This window comes from Sinocyclocheilus rhinocerous, unplaced genomic scaffold (genome assembly GCF_001515625.1).
Source record: "Sinocyclocheilus rhinocerous isolate Xijiao unplaced genomic scaffold, SAMN03320098_v1.1 scaffold1013, whole genome shotgun sequence".
Taxonomy (NCBI): domain Eukaryota; kingdom Metazoa; phylum Chordata; class Actinopteri; order Cypriniformes; family Cyprinidae; genus Sinocyclocheilus; species Sinocyclocheilus rhinocerous.
The window spans coordinates 11,946-17,770 of NW_015642049.1; positions in this window are offsets into that span (position 1 = coordinate 11,946).

Genomic DNA, 5,825 nt, shown 5'->3' on the forward strand with positions numbered 1-5,825 from the left:
CAAAAAATACACAACACAGAGTTTGTGAAAAAAAAAGATTCATTATTATTATTTATTAATTTTATATATTTACATTACATTTACATTACAAGCTGTGCTTCCTGCATAAACCTGCCCCTGTTGGTTTGGCAGTAGCTTGCTTGCCCTACACCGTTACCTTGTTTAATTTCTTAATTCAAGTTATATATATTTTTTGTTCTATTTGTGTTAAGTTATTTATAATAAGTGAAGTGAAGTTTACTGTTAAGTGCACTGATGTCAGACTCATTCTGAATAATAAAGTTTGTTAAATTGTTAAATACCCTGCCTCCACTGCATAGGCCTATATTTGTCACATCATTATAAGTGTTTGATCACCACATTTGAGTTATCATTGCAAAAAATGTGTTTATGTAGAATGGGGAAGTGTGTCCAAACTTTTGACTATACTGTACTATAATATAGCCTACACAAAGAATATCGGCCGATATATCGGTATCGGCCGACGGCCCCCAAAAAACCCATATCGGTCAGGCTCTAATGGTGATATCAATTAAATGACTTTATTTCCCCTATTTACCAAGGTTGTCTTGCCTTGAAGCAATATCTACCCAAAAATACCCCAAAATGTTACTCACCCTCATGTTGTTCCCAACCCAAATGAATTTCTTTCATGGAAAAGAAGAGATGAAGAAAAAAATGTGCAACGTGTGAACAAATTCTCCATGATTTCTCAGACTCAATGATTAGCCAATAAAGGATTTAAAGGGGTCATATGATGTGATTTCGTGCACTTAACGAGTTTTCCTTTCTCTTTGGAGTGTTACAAGCTCTTGGTGCATAATTCTTTTTAGCAGCATCATATGACCCCTTTAACATAACCAATTTTTTTGTATGGGTTTAGAAAACTTAACAATAATATAATGTTTAAGTCGTATTAATTATGTTATTAGTAAATTAATAACATATCAGTCTATTTGAGCCGTACTAAAATGAGCCGTACAAACTATTTTTATAATACTTTTGGTGTGTGCGTGTGTGTGTGTGTGTGTGTATGTGTGTATGTATGTATGTATGTACAGCGTGAGGGTGAGTAAATGGTGACCATTTTCATTTGTATGTGAACTAACCCTTTAAAGGTAACAAACATCTGTTTCAAAGCACTTAAAACCAGTAAGGAAATCTCAGAGAGGTCAGCACTCTACTCCTGCTAGAAAACCGTGCAGTCACCAAATCAATGGCCATCTCTCAAGTGACCTTATTAATATCGTCCAAACATGATTTATTATTTATTGCACCTGAATGTCTACAAGGGTCTGGGGCTGTCTGATGGATATCTGTGTGACAGGAGCCCATTATTTCCAGCATGTCATATTGAATTCTGCAGGAGTGCACTCAATTTTCCCAGAGCCGCAGGCCCGGGGCCAGGGGGACAGTTTCAGCTGGGCCACCACAATGGCAAGAGGAAATCTGACAGGATCTCGCTCTGTCAAAATTACATTTCAGTCAGATGGAAACTGCCCCTCTGCATGCTGCTAATGGATTGGTCTTTTTTTCCCGTGGACGGAATGGGGAATCAATGACATCATGGCTGTGGGGACAACGGCTTGGATTCAATGAGCGTTGATGACGGTTTGAGAAGTATTAAGCCTTTGATCTGTGCCTGAACCTCTGGTAATGAGGAAGATCAATTTTGATTGTTGTAGCTGATGATCTACGAGGCTGAGGGCAATTTCATATTCATGCCGAGGCGGCCGTTTGTGGCATCTAATTGAGCATAGGCTTGATTAAAATTCATCTCGCTCCATGCTGTCTCTATTTTGGGGAGGTTCAAGTAACAGCTCTGTCACCCAAATTGGCTTCAGCGAAAAGCTAGAACCTGTTAATCAGCAGGGGGAGCGATAATGTACCACCAGGAATGGGGGTCTTAAAAAGATATGACAAGCTCCACATCAGTCTGATTTAACAAGACAATGTCATTAAAGGGACCTGAGGGGATTTATTAAAAAGACACATGCTAAGAGGTGTGGGACTGAGAATTTCACATAGAATGGGAGGTAAAGCCGTGTGATTTGGATCAGTTGGGTGGTATTACGGAAAATGAGAACTTCATTTCTGAAGACCAAAACCCTAAACGAAGAAGCTTCCAGATGGAAGGCAATTAGCCACTTAAGCTCCACCCTCAGTTTTGTGATTAAATGAAACCCTCTTGTGCCACCCTGGCTTAACAGCAAAAAATAAACAAACAAATAAAAAACAGAATCAAATAAATAAATAAAAAATAGCTACTATTTTATATAACTACTATATCATCAATAAATAACATTTAATAAAACAAACAAACAAGTAAACAAAAGTAAACAATTACAATAAAAATAATAAATAAAAAGGTTAATCAAAATAAATAAATAAATAAATAAAACAATAAATAAATAAATAAATAAAGCAACAAACAATTAGGGGTGCTCCGATTGATCGGCTACCGATCACTATCGGCCGATAATCACGTTGGGATGTTTGATCGCGGTCTCTAAAAAGGCCGATCTAAAAAGAAAACAATCTCAAGCTGATGACGCTGCCGTGAGAGGTTTGGCACGACATGCAGCGGCACATCTCAGTCTCTGTCCGGTGCGGGTAAAATAATTATAATGCTGAAGGTGAGGTACTCACCTTCATATTTCTTCATTAAATAACTTATAAAGTCATTTGAAAACCTTGTGTGAGACGTAATTTCACAAACAACAAGAGTGAATCACCGCGCACGCTCTCTCCTTCTCTCTCAAAATATGCAAATGGCTTCAAATCACCACATCGCGTCTGTCTATAAGCGAGCTGCACGCTGCACTTGACACAGGAATTGTCACTTGCACAATCGAGGCAGTGTCACATCGTCACTAAAGTTTATAAATTGCATTACTTTTTAATTCTTGCCAGTGTTTAACCATTCAGCGCTCGCACGCTCTCCTGGAGACTGTACGCTCATGCACACTCGCAGCGCACATACATAATGCCAGGTTCACATTACCCCGTTTGCAGTGCATATGTGGTGTGTATTTTTTCCGCGCTCATGTTAACAGAATAAAGCGTTCACTGCACATGGTTGCGGTCCAGCAGTGTGGTGCATCTGTAGCAGAGCAGAGATCGTTTCCGCACCGAGTTTATTTTTGCTGCACTGCAAGCACTGAATTAAAGTAACAGTACATTGTTTGCAGTAAATATGAACATGGATTGACACGAAAATTTAGTAATTACACCATAAATGCATATTAATAAAGTCTACTGTGTTTCACAGTCAACACATATGGCTTTTTGGCTAGGTTTAAAGGGAAAGAACACTTTTAGATCAACAAGGCAATAATAGATGGCGCTCGTGGAGGTAGGAAAACAAAGTTATTTATGAACCGCAGGATTGCTTGTAAAAGATTTCAATGCAAAAGGAAAGGCAGTAAAGCTGACTATTTCTGTCAGTGGTAAGTGGATAAATGTTGTGTTTGTGGTAAACAGCCACGGATCAGTAGCGGACTCCTGTGTGAAAGCTGCTTCCCCTCTCACAAGAGTCACCTAAGAGGGGAATTCCCCCCATTTTCAAAAATGAAATTAAGGCCCTAAAAATCCTGATTGGAGTATCACTATAAATAGTTATAAATGATAAAAAGAAGGCTTTAGAAAGATCGGTATCGGCTTTCGGAGCACCCCTACAATCAATCAAAACAATACGTAAATAAAAAAATATATTACCCAATAAATAAATAAATAATTTATAAATGAAAACAACAAATAAAACAAATCAGTGAACAAATAAATAAATAGAACAAAACAACAAATAAATAAACCCATGCATACAGGCATAATGGCATCACACCGAGATGGAGTAAATCAGTCAGATCACAGTCAAATGGATTCTAAACATCATTTGTGACGAAAAAGTGATTAGCCAGTGTCTCGTTCAGAAAGGCTCCACATTTGTAGACAACAGGCCAGCAAGCTTCGAACTGTGAAATGGAAACGACTAAAAAGAAACACTGGCGTTTTGTTTGAATGTGACGGATTACTCTCTTTAAGGAAAAAAAGGCGGCAGGGGAATAGAGGTGGTTCATCTAAGCTTTTTTTGTGCGATAACGTGCAATTACGTTAAGCATGGCACTCAGAATGAACCCTACCAAGACAGGCAGTCAGTCTTAATCCCTCGTTTCAGAGTGGCTGCAAATTACATATTGCTAAGGATCAGTTACATTACGAAAACATTACAAGCAATTCGGCCCCACTTTATATTAAGTGGCCTTAACTACTATGTACTTACATAAAAAAATAAGTACAATGTACTTACTGTGTTCATATTGTATTGCAAAACACTTTTTCTGCTATTGAGGTGGGATACGGGTAAGGTTAGGGACAGGTTTGGTGGTATGGGTAGGTTTAACGGTGGGTTAAGGTGTAGGGGATGGGTCAACTGTGTAATTATAAATGTAATTACAGATGTAATTACATGCAGGTATTTTTTAAATATAAGTACAATGTAAAAACATGTACACAATAAGTGCATTGTACCAAATTATTAATTTAAATGTAAGTACTTAGTTGTTATGGCCACTTAATATAAAGTGGGTCCAGCAATTCTAGTGAATTATCTATAATGACCACAATGCAGTGTGCTTTCAAGCAGCCATTTAAACAGCCTATGGAACCTTCAAACGTCAAACAATAACAAAGGCACCCATCAAACAATAACCGTATGTCATAAAACACTTAAATACATACATACATACATGCATACATACATAAATCAATATTTGTTTACAAAAGAAAGAAAAACAACAAGAAAAAAAAACTACTGCTGCTACTGAAATAACTAAAAATAATTTTAATATTGTTAAATAATATTATCAAATTAACTACATTATTCATTATTATTAGACTATTAGGGCTGGACAATAATTTCAATATGTATCGCGATATAATTTTTTTCAATAATGGTGATATGATTTTTAAACACATTTCCGATATTTCGATATATATTACCAGTGTTTCCCATACATTGATTTATTTGTGGCGTTTGACTTCGTTGAATAAACATGAGCACTGCACGTTTCAAAATCGAAACCCGGTGCGGGTGTTTTTATATCACTGTATTTCTGAAGGAAATCGACTGTCTTCAGAAAATTTTGGATGTCATTTTCATTTCATCTTGCATGTAATGTCCGATAAAGCAGCGTTTGTGAGTCGAGCGCTGCTTTGTGTACAGCCGTTACCAGGGAAGCCTCGATCTCTACCACTCCAACAGCGCCTCCTGCTTGCAGAGAATTAATTTGCATATATATATGCCGCCACAAACAGAGTGCAAATCTGTGGGAAACACTGAAGTGTAGTTGTATGATAGCACTAACTGCAAAGTGACTCTAATGGGGCAATCAAAATTGCCTTTTTACTCAATTATTCTGTGATTTTTTTTATTATTTTCATTTTTAGTTTAGTAAATTTAACTTCTGCTTTAAAAGCATTATTTTTGTTCTTAGATTGCAATGTAACGGTGTTAGAATATGTGACCCTGGACCACAAAACCAGTCTTAAGTCGCTGGGGTATATTTGTAGCAATAGCCAAAAAAACATTGTATGGGTCAAAATTATTGATTTTTCTTTTATGCCAAAAATCATTAGGATATTAAGTAAAGATCATGTTCCATGAAGATATTTTGTAAATTTCCTACTGTAAATATATTAAAACTTATTTTTTGATTAGTAATATCCATTGCTAAGAACTTCATTTGGACAACTTTAAAGGCGATTTTCTCAGTATTTTGATTTTTTTGCACCCTCAGATTCCAGATTTTCAAATAGTTGTATCTCGG